The 17386-nt window shown below is 35.2% G+C and overlaps 1 long non-coding RNA gene across 2 annotated transcripts in view; it reads left to right on the top strand.

Moving 5' to 3' along the window:
- Nucleotides 1–17386, top strand: part of LOC118621631 — a 347996-nt gene that overhangs the window by 102470 nt on the left and 228140 nt on the right. For both annotated transcript variants that reach the window (XR_004957745.1, XR_004957744.1), the window contains exon 2: nt 16362–16463. This is a non-coding gene — a long non-coding RNA (uncharacterized LOC118621631). The remainder of the gene's footprint in view (nt 1–16361; nt 16464–17386) is intronic.

Genomic DNA, 17386 nt, shown 5'->3' with positions numbered 1-17386 from the left:
CTCTATGTATAGTATTGTAGCATATTTGCTGTTTGCCCAGCAATGAACTGCAGCAGTCAGAGGCAACAAAAGTAGCATAGTACAGTGTCCGCTCTGGATCCTTACAGCTTGAATAAGAAAAGGGACCTAACATGTATGGAACCATTAACATTTTCAACTAGGAAGTATATGATTAAAAGTCAAATGCTATAAATGAACTGTTTGTCTAGATCAAACAAAGATACTAGTGGGATCTAACATAAGCGGATAAGAAATCTTAGAGAAGGGTAGACTTAAAATAAGCATTGGACAATTCTAATCTCATTCTAGTTTAAAGATCTTCATTCCAGTTGCTCTGGAGTACTAATGGCAATAGCATCAACAATTAACCTGTTGATGGTTATACGGTGTCTTTCCATTCTATAGTTTAGTTGGTTTGTGTGACACTAATATGCCAAGATTTAATAGTGATAGAGTTATTGACTATTTAAATTTTGTTTTTACTTTATTGATTTTTAGACAGTGGAAGGGAGAGGGAGAGAGAGAAATAGAAACATCGATGAGAGAGAACATTGATTGGCCGCCTCCTGCAAACCCCCCACTGGAGATCGGGCCCACAACCTGGGCATGGGCCCTGACTGGGAATCGAACCGGCAACCTGTTGGTGCATGGGTCAACGCTCAACCACGGAGTCACACTGGCTGGGCAACTATTTTTATTTCAAACACATGCTATGTTACCTGGTAGCTAAGTTGATTCATTCTCTCAATGGCCAACAACAGCAAAAATGACTAGGGGTACAGTTATGAAGTGCTACCTATATCTTCCTCCTGAAACTAAATTGGGCTGAGAGACACTAGTTTCCTTTTCATGTATAAACAAAAGTATTTGTAAGCTCATTTCCACATCTTTATCTTCCATTATGTATTATCTCTTTAAGAAGGAAGATTTATTCTTGTAATTTTACAATGTTATCTGTACAATCAAGTCATTATTAAGAAATGAGAATGAATTAGCAAAGGTGACATTGTCCATATCCATTTAATGTGCAAGCCCCGTACTTCAGGTCAGGTCTGCTTTCGTGCACTGGCTCACCTCAATTAGAGGTTGTCTAGGAAACCTTAGTTCTTCTCCAGTGACGTTTGCTGGGCCATTATATACCCCAGACCTTTTCGTCCTCCAGAGCTTTCACTAGTCCCTTTGATCATCACTCATCCTCTACTCGGCCCACCCTGCAACCTGAAATGACATTCAGACCAACACCAACCTAATTCACCTGATTTACACAGGTGCACATGGAGATATTCATGGAAAACTAACAAAGCTGCTTCATACCTACACAAAAATGAACTATTCTATGTAAATAAGCTAAAGAAAATCAGATTTGTATGTAGTGGAATTGCTTAGCTAAATAAACAAATTAAAGTAACTAAGCATCTAAACATGTAGTTAAGAGTAAGCAATAACAATGATAATAAACTACTATTGAAGCGTTAATCTTGTGTCTTAGAGCTGAACGCCAAAACATGTGAATTAGGAAAATGGGTAATAGCATCTGGAGTTCTTCCAGTAATTCAAATATTCATGAAATTATATGAACCATGTGCTTGTGAAGTCATCACCAAACTTTTTAGTAAGTAAATTGGAACTTGTGAAATTGATACCATCGGGAAGTATGCCAAATGACATCAGAGAGTTGTTTATTTTTCCACAGACATATTAATGCTAAAGATAGGGAGGGAAAAGTACTAAAATAAGTTTCATCCTGGAAAGGGAAAGCATTTTTAAAAGGATCCACAGTTCAAGACAAACAATATTTGTATGAAAGAACAATGTTATTCAAGACATAAGCACATATTTATTTTTATTTTCAAAATAAATGTTTCTTTCTGAAAGAGCTGAAGGGTTCTGCAAGGTTTGTCTCCGTGCCCAAGGCCTGGCCTTGCAGCCAGCGGGAGGACCTGAGGGTCAGAGCACACTCCACCCTGTAACTGCATGAGTCCCCCTGTTAGTTTCCTAGGTCTGCCGTTACAAAGTTCTGCAAACTGAGGAACTTGCAACATATATTTATTTTCTCATGGTTCCAGAGGCGAGTATCTAGACATCCAAGATCAACGTGCCTCAGGACTGTTTTCTTCTGAGGGCTGTGAATGCATTGTGTGTCTCTCTCCTAGTTTCCGGTGGTTGCTCGTGATCTCAGCACCGCTTGGCTTCTGCTCATCACCCCAATCTCCTCCTCCTTCTTCACATAGTATTCTTTCTGCCTGCAGATCTATCTTCCTGGCTCCCCTTTTATGAGGACGGCAGTCATCTTGATTTGGAGTCCACCCTATTCCAGTATGTACTCATCTTAACTAAATTACATCTGCCATGACTCCATTTCCAAATAAGATCACATTCTGAGGTACTGGGAGTTAGGATTTTAATATTTAAATTTTGAGGGGGACACAGTTTAACCAATAGTCTCCATTTAAATAAATCATATCTGTGTAGTAACAATAGACCTATCTTATGGCACAATATTAATCAGAATGAAAATCATGAAAAGGCATGACACCTTGAATTGATTTTCCCTCCCGGCTGAAAATGCTCATGCTCAGTGGGCTCCTTCAGATGTGACAGTCGCATGGACTTTTACAGACATATATTGTAGTACACTCAGAGTCAGGGTAGCTGGGTTTGAGAAAGAGTTCTACTGTTTATAAAATCGGTGATTTGGAATAAGGTATTTTTGGATTAAATTAGCTTTATTAGATTATAATATGCATATAATAATTCTATCCAATTTTAAGGAATTGGAAGAGTTGTGGTAATTTATATATAATTATTAAAATAATGATATAAAATATCTTCAACATTCTAAAAAGTAACCCCGCACCCTTTTGCAGTCAATCTTCTTTCCTCAACAACCTGGACCCTGAAAACCAAGATCTATCGGCCTTCTATGATTATAGTTTTAAATGTATGTGTGTGTGTAATCTTTTCTATACGACTTCTTTGATTTAATAAATGGCTTTGTTCCTAATCCATGCTGCTGCATGTATGAGTTGGTTGGTCTTCTTAATGATGTGAGAATTTTATATTTTAGGTGTGTCACAATTTAGATATACAACCATTTTTATCAGCTGATGGACTTTTGGGTTCTTTTCAGCTGGAGGTTATCATGGATAAAGCAACCATGTTTCAGTGTTTAAGTGTTTATTTCTCCTTAGTAAATACCTAGGAGTAGGATCATTGGTCCTTTGACAACTATATACGTGACTTCATAAGAAATTCCCAAACTATTTTCCAAAATGTTTGTACCATTTTGCATTCCCATTAAAAATATATGGGAAATCAATAGCTCTGTTTTCTCACTAACACTTGTTATTGTCAGTCTTTCTAATTTTTGTCATTCAGTAGTACATGTGACAGTATATCATTGTGACATCAATTTATATTTCCCTAATAGTTGATAATATTCATTTTTATGAGCTTGTCATTCTTCTATTTTCTTTGGTAAAGTGTATTTTTTAAATTGTGTGCCCATTTATTGATTAGTTTATTGGGCTTCTTACAGATTTATAAGGGTTATTTCTAGATTATAGATATAAATTCTTTATCATATAGGTTTTGCAAATATTTTCTCCCAGATCAAAATTTACTAGTTAATTTTTTTAACAATGTCTTTTGAGGAGGAAGAGTTTTTAATTTTTATAAAGATGAATTTGTCAGTTTTTTTCTCTTATGATTTATTCTCTTTGTGTACAATTTAAAAATATATCTGTCAACCCAAGGTTACTAGATTTTTGTCACATTTTCTTCTAGAGTTTTATAATTTTATAGTTCTTAATTTCATTAGGCTATGGCCCATTTCAAATTAAATTTTGAACATAGTATTTGGTAAATATTGAGTCTTTTAATTCATAAAACATTCATTTATTTAGATCTTTATTTCTTCTTTTAAGTAATATTTTACATTTTTCACCATGTTTTCTTAGTTTTATCTCTAAGTGTTTTATATTATGATACAATTGTGATGTTATTATGGATACTAATGTGGTAATTTTCAGTCAAATTGTGTGGTGCTGTTATATGGAATTGATTTTTGGTATCGGCCTTCTAGTGTGCAATTTGCTAAATTCACTTACTAGTTTTAGTCACGTGTTTGTAGATTCCCTTACATTTTCTAAACAGTGTTATGCTGTTTGCATTAAAGAAAAAGAGATTCCAATGTAGATCCCTTTTAGTTCTTGTATTATTGTACTGGTTAGGGCATCTGTATAATTTTGAACAGAAGTGGTATGAGTAGACCTTCTTGTATTCTTCTCAAACTTTGGCACAAATCATTCACACTTTCACCCTTAAGTGCTATGTTAGCTGTAGATTTTTCATAGATGTACTTTATCAGATTGAGAATACTTACCTATTTAAAGCGTTCTAAGTGTTTTTATCAAAAGTAAGCACTGGATTTTGTCAAATGCATTTATTAAAATGATAATATTTTTCTTTTTTATCTTCTGGAGATGGTTAATTGAATTGTTTGCTTTTAGAACTGTACACCAACCTTGCATTTCTGCAATAGATTCTACCTCACTGTGATGTATCATTCTTTTTATGTGTTGCTGGATTAAATTTGACAATGCCACGTTAAGGGATTTTTGCCTCTATATGCTTGAAGAATATAATTTTATATTTTTTTCCTGTAAAGTTTTTGTTTACTTATTTTGTCAATGCAATGCTGGCTTCATAAAATGAGTTGAGAGTTTCCCTTTTCTCCTAATTACAACAACAGATTTTATAGGATTGGTATTATTTTCTTCTTAAATATTTAAAAAATATCTAAAATAAAGCAACCTAGGCTTTGAGTTTTCCCTGTGAGAAGGTTTTTATCTACATGATCAATTATTTTTAACACATATAAGGATATTCGTTTTCTAGTTCACCTTGTAGTTTGGATGATTTGTATTTTTCAAGGCATTTACCGGTTCCATCTAAATGACCAAATTTATTGACTTAAAATTTCTATTGTTCCCTTATTTTCTAAGAATGTCTGTAAAATCTGAACTTATAGTACCTTTTTTTTTCCCCTGATAATGGTAAATTACATCTTCTGCCTTTTTCATGGTCAGTTTGGTGTTTTAAAAATTCTCTTCATACGATTTTTTCAAAGAACCAGTTTTAGAGTAACTTATAATCTCTATTATTTTTGTGTTGTTTTTAGTTTCATGACTTCTGTTCTTATCTTCACTGTATATTTCTCCTTCTGTGTCTTTTGGATTTTAACTTCTTTTTATTTATTTATTTAATCTTTTAGTTTCTTGAGGTAGAATAAATTATTTTTAATCTCCCTAGATTTCTGCTTATTTGTTTGTGACAAACATAAAAAGAGAAATAGTTAATATTTTTAAATGATTATGTGTAAAACAGTCTTTCTGGCCAGGAATTTTTCAAATAAATATCTTTATTTACATGATAAACACAATGTTTGTGAATGTTAGATGAAGCATGTGATGTAAATAAATGGCATAGTATCAGGACTTGGAATATAATAGATTCAAACTTATTTAGTGCCTTTCTTTTCCTTAACATGTGGAATTTACATGCATAAAGATGTTTATTTCCCTTAAGATATTTGCAGTGCTTTTATTCCACAAGTATTAAATCTGTTTAGGTTTTTTCCAAATCACTTGACCTTTACTGTTCAGATCATTTAGAAAATCTTTAGGAATCTTGTTATCAATGTTTTTTATTATCTAAATTTCAAAAATTTATTAAGACTCTTGATGTATCTGGAAAGATTGGTATTATAATAAAGCACACAGACCTTAATCTATTTTCTAATTATACATATATCTCCCCTAAGTTATGAAAACCATTGTATTTCTAAATATGGATATAAATAGTATATTTCTAAATATGAATATAAATTTTATATTCCTAATAGTTCTTTCATTTTACTAATGTAGACTAATGCAAACTTTAGTCTTCTTTTTTTCTGAAATATTAATTTAAACAATGTTCTTTAGCCCTGGTCAGTTTGGCTCAGCAGTTAGAGTGTTGGCCCATGGACCGAAGGGTCTTGAGTTTGATTTCTGGTCAAGAGCATGTAGCTGGGCTGCAGGTTCAATCCCCAGCCCTAGTCAGGGTCATGTGGGAGGCAGCCAATCGATGTGTGTCTCTCTCTCTTCCCCTCCCTCCCTTCCACTCTATCTAAGACTTAATGGAAAAATATCCTCAGGTGAGGATTAACAAAAACAAACAAACAAAAAAACAAACAAGAGCATCTAAACAGTGTTCTTTAATAAAATAGAAATATATGCATGATAATGCTTATTTTAGAACTAGGCTAGAAGACATTTAGTAAGATTCATGTAATTAAAATGTGCTTTCCACAAAGAAGGTTATAGGCCTGTTTTAAAAAAATATAATAGGATATTTTATGAACATTTTTATTCAAAAAATGTTTTGCATGTCCTGTGTCAGATAAAATAAGAAGAAAGAAAATGACACGATGATTTTATTATTATTTTTTGCTTAATTAATTAGATTGAGGGAACATATTGCCATAAAAATATCTTTAGGATCCCTGTTATTATCAACTGTTTTATAACAGGTTCTTAGAAAGAAGGCTTTTCATTGCCTCAAAAAAAGTTACTTTTCTTGTACTCTTTAGGTCAATACATTTCAGAGGCATTAGAGCAATGGCAAATACAGTATTTTGATTGGCATTTTCAAAATCAGTAGGCTCATGCATGTGTTCACATGCTTTGAAAGATTTTGTTGTGGATTACAGTGTTATTCAGGGCCAGAGACAGCTGCTGAATGTAAGCCTAATATAGGTAATCTACACCTTGTGAGTTTCCACAGCTCATTAATATCTTATATAATTGGAAAACAAATGCAATAAAATATTTGTGTTGGTGTTGCCATGGTCAGTAATCTCCTTCCTTTGAGAACCTAGTCATTTTAATCTTCTGATGTTAGAAACAATACCTTCTTTATTTGAGAGCTTCACATTTGATTGACTGTTACTGTTACCATGTGTCAGTCTTTTCACATTATGCTTGCTGAATGTAATGTAACTGAGCCATTGGTTTCAAGAATAGCAACTCAGTGATTACAAGGTTGAAACCAACCCAGACCCAACTTTAGTCCTTAATGATCTCTCTCTCTCCTCTCTCTCTCTCTCTCTCTCTCTCTCTCTCTCTCTCTCTCTATATATATATATATATATATATATATATATATATATATATATGGTATGTGTGTATATATACATGTGTGTGTGTATATACATATATACATGTTTAAAAGATTTTTAATTGCTTTTTAGAGAGAGAGGAAAGGAGGCGAGAGAGAGGGAAACTTTGATGGACAGTGAAACATCAATAGGCCATTCTCTGCATGCCCCACACCAAGGATCAAGCCTGCAACCTGAGCATGTGCCCTGACTGGGAATCAAACTGGCAAACTTCAGGTGCAAGAGACGATGCCCAACCCACTGAACCACACCTTCCAGGGCTCAATATATTTTATTTACAATATTAGCATGTTAGCCCTAACTGATTATTACTATGCCATTGAATTTTTCTCTAGTATCATTAAAGTCAACTGCTATTACCACATATCCTTACCTCTTCCAGCTTCCCCTTTACCTTTTTGAATTTGATAAGACCTGCTCTAGATTTTTACCTTAATTTTGCTCTCAGTGGTATGGTAACGTGGAAGAGGTACCAGGCTCAATGTTCTGCTCACTTACTTTATGATTATATTTAACACGTTACTCTCAGTAAGCTGAATTCCTCAATTATACATTGATAACAATCGTACTAATGAAATAATATATATAAAAGCACACATGACATGCTAGGTGTTACAATTTAGCTGACATGATCATTTGCTTTAGATTATTAATAGCAAAAAATTAGGAATATTTTGAACCTTTAAAACAATAGTTCAAAATTGCAAATAGATAAATTTGCATAGATCTGTAATGTTTATCTTATAAAATAATGGACCTTATAAATCTAACACTCAAGTATAAAGGGGAAATAAGGGGGAAATTTTTAAGTAGCTTGTCTTCAATCTTACCTTTCTTTCTTTATTAAAAAAATTATTCCCCAAATTGGAACCTTATCTTTTCATATTTAATTCCTGAGCTCTGGCTTGTTAAAATTAAAGCTGATTTTATTTTTCATTTTATCTTTTTCCATATGCCCTGACAATCATCACAAACCATCATCAAGTGTGTAATAGAATAAGAGAGAACATCCCCTGCCCCCTTACTTCCTTGGTTATGCAGCAGTCTCATTAGAGAAGACTGCAGAGGTGTCTTGTGTGTTGCGGATGCAATGCTCTTTCAATATCCCTGCCGCTGCACTTGTCCTACATAAACGGTGGGCTTGCTACTCACTCTTTTTATTATAACAAATCGTACGCTATGTTTTATCACCCCACTTAGCTATAAATAAAATGGTTATATAAAATTATGTAAGCATTCGTAGCAGGAAAGGAGGTCAACCAAAATTTCAGAATAGAAATACTGATTTAAAAGAGCTGTACATTCCTTCTTTCCCTGCCACTAAATCTTTCTATCCATATCGTCTGAGGGTGGTTATAAAATTTACAAGTAATTTACCACAAAGACATAAAGTGACTGTAATATAGGTAAAGAGGAAAACTCCTTGGTAAGGGTTTTCAGGATTTAATCAAATGCTTCATCTCCTCCTTCATTCCCCCCAAATTCAAATAGTATTTTTCTTTATCCCTGATGAGATATAGTACCTGATTTGATGTACTTGTTTTTATTTCTTTTTGTTCTTTTACTTTTAATCTCTGTGCCCTTTGCCATGATGTTCTATTAATCTCTCTAGTCAAATTTATGATGTGCAGTTACCAAACATCCCTGAATAAGTAGAAGCCTTTCCTGAGTAGAGATTTTACTCACATAGCTGACTTTGATACATTCCTAAAGAATAAGTGTTTATGTATATTTAGGATTCAAGCATTTTCTACCACCGTGATCAACATTCTGGAGTAGTATGATTAGAGTGAATCTGAGAAAAGTCTAATGTTAGCGATGCAGCCTGTTGGTCTTTGACATAGGGCTATTATATTTATGGTAATGTGTCCAAACCTGGAGACAGTTGTTAAAACATAAATGTTATTTTTCAACACATGTATTATGAACCTTGCAAAGCTTTATCATTCTTTAATGATTATCTAGAATTTAGACTGGGTATATCAAACACAACTTATTTCTTTTTGTGATCAGGAGAGAAGTCAAAGAATGGATACCTGTCTATCATGGATATACCGATTTATATAAGTGATGAGTCAGGTAACCTGGGTGTACAAAGTATCAGATCTGAAAAATAAGGCAGTCAACAGAAGGTCACAGGGTTTTAAGGTGATGGAGAAGGTACAGGGGTACATAGAGAGCTATAATGAAATACTTTTTCACTCATTCAGGTTTGGAAACATTTTGGTGCACATTACTTTACATATGCATTTTACTATGAAAGATATAATTCTGGTATAATCTAGAATAAAATATTACACATGAACAAGTTATTAAGAGAGATTACAGATATGAAAGCAAAGATTAGATTTCACATCATGAATTTATTTACATGATTGAGTTAGTAGTGCTGTTATCAATGTTGATGAGATTATGAATTTCATTCATTCCCATGCTTCTCTGAGGAGAGGATAAACTCTGTTTGAATATTGCTTTTCAAAAAGCTCCAGCTCCTTTAATGTGCAACTGGAGAGCACAAACTTCTATTACTGAAACACTACCCCAAAGAATTCAGCACCAAGAATAAGCCATTTTTAAATAGCACACATGATGTATATTTTATACGAGTATTAACTTAGAATTTCCCATTGTCAGTACTGAGCCAGAAACTGGATATATAAAGTATTTGAAGGAGACAGGGGTTAGTGGAGATGAGTTTGTATATTGGCTAAAGACCACGCAACAAATTATACTTACTTCAAATAGAGAACAATCTTTAAGTAAGATAAGCAAATGTTAAATTGTATCAAGAAAAGAGTCCATTAGAGGATTTTAGAACTCATCCTCCCAATTTGATGTTCGCAATGTTATAAATTAAATTAGCTATACAAAGCATGATAAAGCCAAATTTAAAAGATCAAAGAGCAGCCCACTCAGTGTGGCTGAGTGGATTGAGTGTGGTCCCATGGGCTGAGAGGTCCTGGTTTGATTCCTGGTCTGGGCACATGCCCAGGTTTTGGGCTCCACTCCCAGTCTAAGGAGGCAGTCGATTGATGTTTCTACCTCTTGCTCTCTCTCCCTCAAAATAAAATAAAATATTTAAAAAAAAAAAAGATGAAGGAGCAGCTGCTGTTTCCCAAGAGAAGGACAACAACAATTTACCTTGTAAACTAGAGCTGTTATTTTTCTATCACACTTATTTACTCTCTCCTTCTCGCACTTTGCTTCCATCCTCAATTGTTCATCTCTCGAGGAATCCTTACTCCCTTCTCTCAGATCCTTCTGGGTTCACGCATATATCTGTGCATTCCTTAAAATATGTCTCTGCCCAAGACAAAGCCTGCCCTCACTTTCTCTTATCACATGTATATTTTATCTCCTCACAATCACCCCACTTCAAATGCCTTCTAAATATGACAGTTTCTACTTAACTTAATTTCTGCTTGACTCTATGTATCACTACATCAGTTTTTTACTGCCTGTCACTTAAAATACAGAATATGTTTCTCTTTTTTTGGTAATCCTTATCATTGTCTTACACATTTCTTTCCTATTTGCTTGTTTTTCTTGACATTGGTTGATGAAAACACTCAAGTAACCTTTTGACAAAATGGGAACATAAACAGTAAAACCCAGAAGTGTAGGAAAAAATAGTTCTGATATTTTGAATGGATTTATTCTTTCTGACAATGGAGTCAAGTGACCCTGATAGCAGAACTCCCCTTTCTGGTCCTATCAGGCAACTTCAAGTGTTCCAGATCAGGTGAGCCAACCCTGCGTGTCTGTTGTCAGTCCTGTTCCCGTTGCTAAGCATTGCTCATCTGAAATACTTCGGTGGCCTTTGATACCACTACCGTGTTATGCTCCTAAATGCGTACAGTTTTAAAGACTTCTGCCATCCACGTGATCATTTTCTATTGCAGCAATGGTGGGAAAATAGTGGTGCTCATACCAGTGTCGGTTAGCATGGCGCGGGTGCGGAGGGCAGCTTCTGTCTTGTTTGGCCATGCTCTAAGCAGCCTGAAGAAATGGGCAGGGACTATTCTCAGAAGAAAAGAGAGTTCTGTTTTCCATCAGAAAATCAAATTTGGAAACAAATAAAGAAAACCCGAACGCTTCCACATACTGATGGAAATAATAAGGAAAGTATTCGATGTTGTGGTTGAGGCCCTTTAGTCTCTGGTTATTAGATACACCGATTTCTATTTAGCTAAAGGTGTGTAAGATTGAATGTGTGGCTTAACTGCCTGTGAAATTAGACAGTAATCTGTGGGGAGCTGTAATGCTGAAGGTAAAAGGTCTAAGCTGAAATATTATTTGTGTGGGTTGCTGGGGATGCATGCAGTAGAGATGTATGACTTGAAAGAGACATAATCTAGTTGAATGTTTTAATTTTCTAAAATATTTCTGAATAACAAATATCTAGAAGAGTCTGTAAGGGAACTAATTAAAAAGCATTCAGAGACATAGTCTCAGCTCGTCTAAGGCAAAATAGTCTAAGCAAAACAGATAAATGATTCTGTAGAAAAGTCTCCGAAGTGGTTTCATGGCACGATTTATCTAGTTCTTGAATAAAGAAGGGAAAGAACAGAATGAGAGGGAGTAACGGAGAGTTTGGCAAGCTGGTATTTCTAGTGCTATTAATAAAAATAAATATTTAAAATAAGTAGAAAGGGGAACTCTATTTCTGTAATAAAACAACAAAGTTTGCAAAAAGATATAAAGTTTAAAGGACTTGTTAGAATTGCATTAACAAAAATGAGCTTTAAGAATTTTAAGATGATAATTTAAAACAAATGTTTGCAGCGAAATCTCTTAAGGTATGTTCTCAGATAAGTGGAGAATAGGAAAACCTCTCAAATGATCTGTGGCCACCATGTCCTGTAGGGAGTGGCCTGTAGTGTAGCTGGGTCAGCTATGTGTCCCTGAGATCCCTGCCCTTTATTTTCTTCTTCTTTTTCTGAAGAAAATTTACTCCACAATTGAAAAACACTGTGAGCAGACTTAAAACGAACATCGGGGCCATCTTGACTTAGCCGTAGAACAAAGAATGACTTTAGATCAGGGCACTTACATTTCATCAACTCCAGGTTGAACCGTGAACTTTTAGTTAATTATGTTTTTATCAGCTTTGAGGTCCTTTTCATGAAATGGAGACACTATCTACCCAAAGTGTAGTTGTGAGGATTAAAATATGAAAATTTCTATGACAGTTAATTATTTATTTTTTCAATAAATATTTAGTGTCTGTTCTGAGAGAGGAATTATGCCAAGTACTGTAAAAACCAAGACTGATAATTCGTAGACCCTCCCTTCATACAGCTAATAGAAGGAAAGACATGTGGAAAGATAAGTGCCCTGGATGTTCACAGAGGTCGTGAGACTATATGGCACCCCTGAGGGAGGGGGTCAGTTTTTACATGTACAGATGGGGTCAGAAGGGGTTTCACTGAAGAGAGGCATGTGGTTGGTCAGGCAGTTCATGGAGGTTGGGTGCTGCCTGGTTGGACACAGTAGGTGGCTTTGAATGTATGCTGAAGTAGCGAGGTGCCTTTATGATGATGTCCATGTATTTGAAGAAGACAAGGGCGTTAGAAATTACAAACTGAGTATAGAATAGATAATAGGTGCATGTATTTTGAGATAGTTGTCACTCTAAACATAGAGTAGAAATGAAAAAGCAAAGGTTAATGACTGTGACTATGAACAATCCTATATAGGATTTTTGTATGTACATACGTTTTTATTTATCTGGAATGAGATCTTTCTAGAAGTACATTTGCTGTATCATATGGGAAGTACATGTTTAGTTTTTGTTTTGTTTTTTTGTTAGGAAACTGCCAAACTATTTTCCAGAGTGACTGTGTCATTTTACATCCCCAACTCTAATATATGAGAGATCTGGTTTCTCCGCATCCTCGCCGAGAACTGGAAGCAATCAAAATGTCCCTCAGTGACCGCATGGTGAAACTATGCCGTCCATGACATGGGACTGCTCGGTGAAGAAAGGAACAAACTTGATACATGCAACAACCCAAGTGTTACACTGAGTGAAAAGAGCCAAACTCCAAAGGTCACATACTGCATGATTATACTTATATAACATCCACAGAATAATAACATTATGGAGACAGAAAGACTGGTGACTGTCAGGGGTGAGGGACAGTGATGGAAGGAGGAACTGTGCGTAGCTACAAAGGAGTAGCACGTGGGAGATCTTTGTGATAATGGAGTAGTTCTGTATTGTAGAAGTTTACAAATTCACACATGTGATAAAATGACACAATTATACACATGTTCTGTCCCCACTGTCAAATCCTGGCTTTAGTATGGTACAATTAATATGTAAGATGTAATGATTTAGGGAAAATTGAAGGATACTGTTTAAATAGTAAACAGGACCTCTCTGTACTATATTTGAACATTTTTGCAAAGCAGTGAATATTTAAAAATAAAAAGTTAAAAATAATGTGATCTTCAGAAAACAACAAGAAAAAAATATTCGTGGTGACAAGAGAAACCATCTGTATATGGTGAAGAAGGAAAGAAAACGTCTGGATACAATAGATTAAAGAAACAAGGAAACAATTAGTTGAATGCTTTCAGTTGAAATATAAAAATGCATTACAATTATGTCCTTTTCAAAGGAGAAATATACCCTCTGTGGTAGACATTGTGTCATTTTCTTCAACATTAAAACTACATATTGATTAGGCTTTCCAGATGTCCTTTAGCAGTGGAAAAATATATGTAAATATTTTTTGGTAAAACTAAGATTTACCAATCTAAGTTTTGGATACTATTGGATAGTTTCTAATTACTATTGGATAGTTTCTATAACTTCTTATAAAAATAAATGGTTTCTTTTGTAAAAATTTCATAGAATTTAAAGAAAATATTCAGATTAATTTTCATTGATTCTCTGCATCTGGCATTCATATATATAAATGTACATATTTATATTCTCTTTTCTTTTAGTGAAATGGTCTCTCATCTCCTCCTATGCCCAGTACAAGAGTGCTCCAAGATCTGTGTTTAGATTGCCCAAAGAATTGCCCCCTCCAGTATAATAATTATTATATGTGAATAGTATCATTAAAAAATAATAATTGCATAGCGGCTGCACCAGTCTGCATTCCCACCAGCAGTGTATTAGAGTCCCCTTTTCTCCACACCCTCGCCAACACTTGTTGTTTGATGATTTGTTGATGGCGGCCATTCTGACAGGTGTGAGGTGATACCTCATAGTTGTTTTAATTTGCATCTCTCTGATGATTAGTGATGTTGAGCATTTCTTCATATGTCTCTTGGCCATTTGTATGTCCTGTTTGGAGAGGTGTCTATTCAGCTCCTCTGCCCATTTTTTAATTGGGTTCTTTGTCTTCCTTTTGTGGAGTTGTATGAGCACTCTGTATATACTGGAAATTAACCCCTTATCTGATACATCATTGGCAATGATGTTCTCCCATACAGTGGGTTGCCTTTCCATTTTGATGATTGTTTCTTTTGCTGTGCAGAAGCTTTTTAGTTTGATGTAGTCTCATGTGTTCATTTTCTCCTTTATTTCTGTTGCCTTAGGTGATGTATCAGTGAAAATTCTGCTCCGTATGATGTCCGAAATTTTGTTGCCTACATTTTCTTCTAGAATTTTTATGGATTCACGCGTCACATTTAAGTCTTTTATCCATTTCGAGTTTATTTTTGTGTATGGTGTAAGTTGATGGTCTAGTTTCATTTTTTTGCATGTAGCTGTCCAATTTTCCCAACACCATTTATTAAAGAGGCTGTCTTTACTCCACTGTATGCTCTTGCCACTTTGTCAAATATTAATTGAGCATATTGCCTTGGGTCCATTTCTGGGTTTTCAGTTCTGTTCCACTGGTCTATATGCCTGTTCTTGTGCCAATACCAGGCTGTTTTGGTTACAGTCGCTTTGTAGTATAACCTGATATCTGGTATTGTGATCCCTCCAACTTTGTTCTTCTTTTTCAAGATTGCTGTGGCTATTCGGGGTCTTTTTTGGTTCCATATGAACTTTTGAAGTATTTGTTCTAGTTCTATGAAATATGTCGTTGGTATTTTGATGGGGATTGCATTGAATCTATAGATTGCTTTGGGTAGTATGGACATTTTAATGATGTTAATTCTTCCAATCCATGAACAGGGTATGTGCTTCCACTTTTTTATATCTTCCTCTATTTCTTTTTTCAATGACCTGTAGTTTTCTGCAAATAGGTCTTTTACTTCTTTGGTTAAGTTTATTCCTAGGTATCGGAAAACAATATGGTGCTACCTCAAAAAATTAAAAATTGAACTTCCATTTGACCCAGTGATCCCACTGCTGGGAATATACCCTAAGAAGCCTGAAACACCAATCAGGAAGAATATATGTACCCCCATGTTCATAGCAGCACTATTTACAATAGCTAAGATCTGGAAACAGCCCAAGTGTCCACCAGTAGACGAATGGATCAAAAAGCTGTGGTACATATACACCATGGAATACTATGCAGCGGTAAGAAAGAAAGATCTCTTATCCTTTGAGACGACATGGAGGGACCTGGAAAGTATTATCCTAAGTGAAAGAAGCCAAGCAGAAAAAGACAAATACCACATGATCTCACTTATATACGGAATATAATGAACATAACAGTCTGAGGAATACAGTAGACCCAGACACATGGAAGTAGGGCACAGACTGACATCCCTCAGAAGAGGGGATGGGGGGTGGGGGGGGTGGGAAGGGATAAACCACAGAACTTACATGCATGTATGCATGACCAATGGACATGGACAACTAAGCCAGGGACAGGGTGGAGGGGGGGTGGGATGGGGGGTGCCAATGTGGTAAAAAGGTAAAATATCTGTAACAAAAAAATAAATATATAAATAAAATTCAAAAAAAAAAATAATAATAATAATAATTGCTACCTAGAAAAGTATTTTCTTGACATAATCAATTGCACCATCAATAGAAAACTCACTCCCAGCTCTCTGTTTGCATTTTAATGAGTTTTTAGCCATTTCACCAAAGTGGGCCTGTTTCTTACAGGAAATGGCCGAGGTAGCTCCCCAAGTACCAAGTTGTATACCTAGAGTCAGAGGAAGGTATTTCCAGCAGTTTTTCTTTTTAAGTAGTTTTTTACGTTTTATTTTTCAGTGACAAAATGTCTGAATGAATATTGGACTATGGAACTTCGGAAGTCGAGGGCTGGAATAAATTCCAGCATGGCTGAGTCATGGCTTCAATCAATGTCATCAGGTAAGTGTGTTTCAAATATACCTATTAGCTTCCTTACTCTTTTTGGTTTAATTCTCAGGAATGTTTTCCTACATGATGACAACATGACTACCAAAAGTTATAGGTTTACATCACCCTTACAGTCTGATGAAAATAGAATGTGTCCTTCTTAATAGTCATAGAAAAACCCCAATAATAACATTCACTGGTTTGACTTCGGGTATGTACTATCCTGGAACAATTACCGAGCTCAGGGGAGCAGAACAAATTGACTGTCCAGGGTTTTGTTGTGTGTCTGTGCCTGGTAGTGGGTAGAATCATCCCCATTTGAAATGAATGGTTTAATGCTCCAGAAAGGGAGTTTGGTCAAACTCTCCTTCAGAAGGAGAGTAAATGTCACTAAAAATGTTGAAAAAAAAAATTAGCGTATTTTGGATGCAAAATCAAACTTTAAAAATGTTATGAACAGTAATTTTTTTCTAATCCTCATCTAAGGACATACATTAATGTGTGTGTGTGAGAGAGAGAGAGAGACAGAGAGAGAGACAGAGAGACAGAGAGAGAGAGAGACAGAGAGAGAGAGAGAGAGAGAGAGAGAGAGAGAGAGAGAGAGAGATTGGTTGCCTCCCTTATGCACCCTGACTAGGGATTGAACCCACAACCTAGGTATGTGCCTTGTCAGAGAATCAAACTCACAACCTTTTGGTGTATGGAAAATGCTCCAGCCAACTGAGCTGCACTGGCCAGGGCTGAACTGTAATTTGCATGTCATGGGTTTCTGTTTTTTGTTTTTTTAATTTCACGAGGCTGACAGTTCAGTACATTATGGAAAACTTAGTTCCATTATCCCTGATATTTTTGTAGTAGAATATACTTGATTATAATTTAATATTTACATTGAATACAATTCATACATGTTACCTTTGCATATTGTGTTCTACAGA

The sequence above is a fragment of the Molossus molossus genome, unplaced genomic scaffold (assembly GCF_014108415.1).
Source record: "Molossus molossus isolate mMolMol1 unplaced genomic scaffold, mMolMol1.p scaffold_m16_p_8, whole genome shotgun sequence".
Lineage (NCBI taxonomy): Eukaryota > Metazoa > Chordata > Mammalia > Chiroptera > Molossidae > Molossus > Molossus molossus.
Note: the sequence above shows the minus strand (reverse complement) of the source record. Positions and strands in the feature narration are given on the sequence as shown.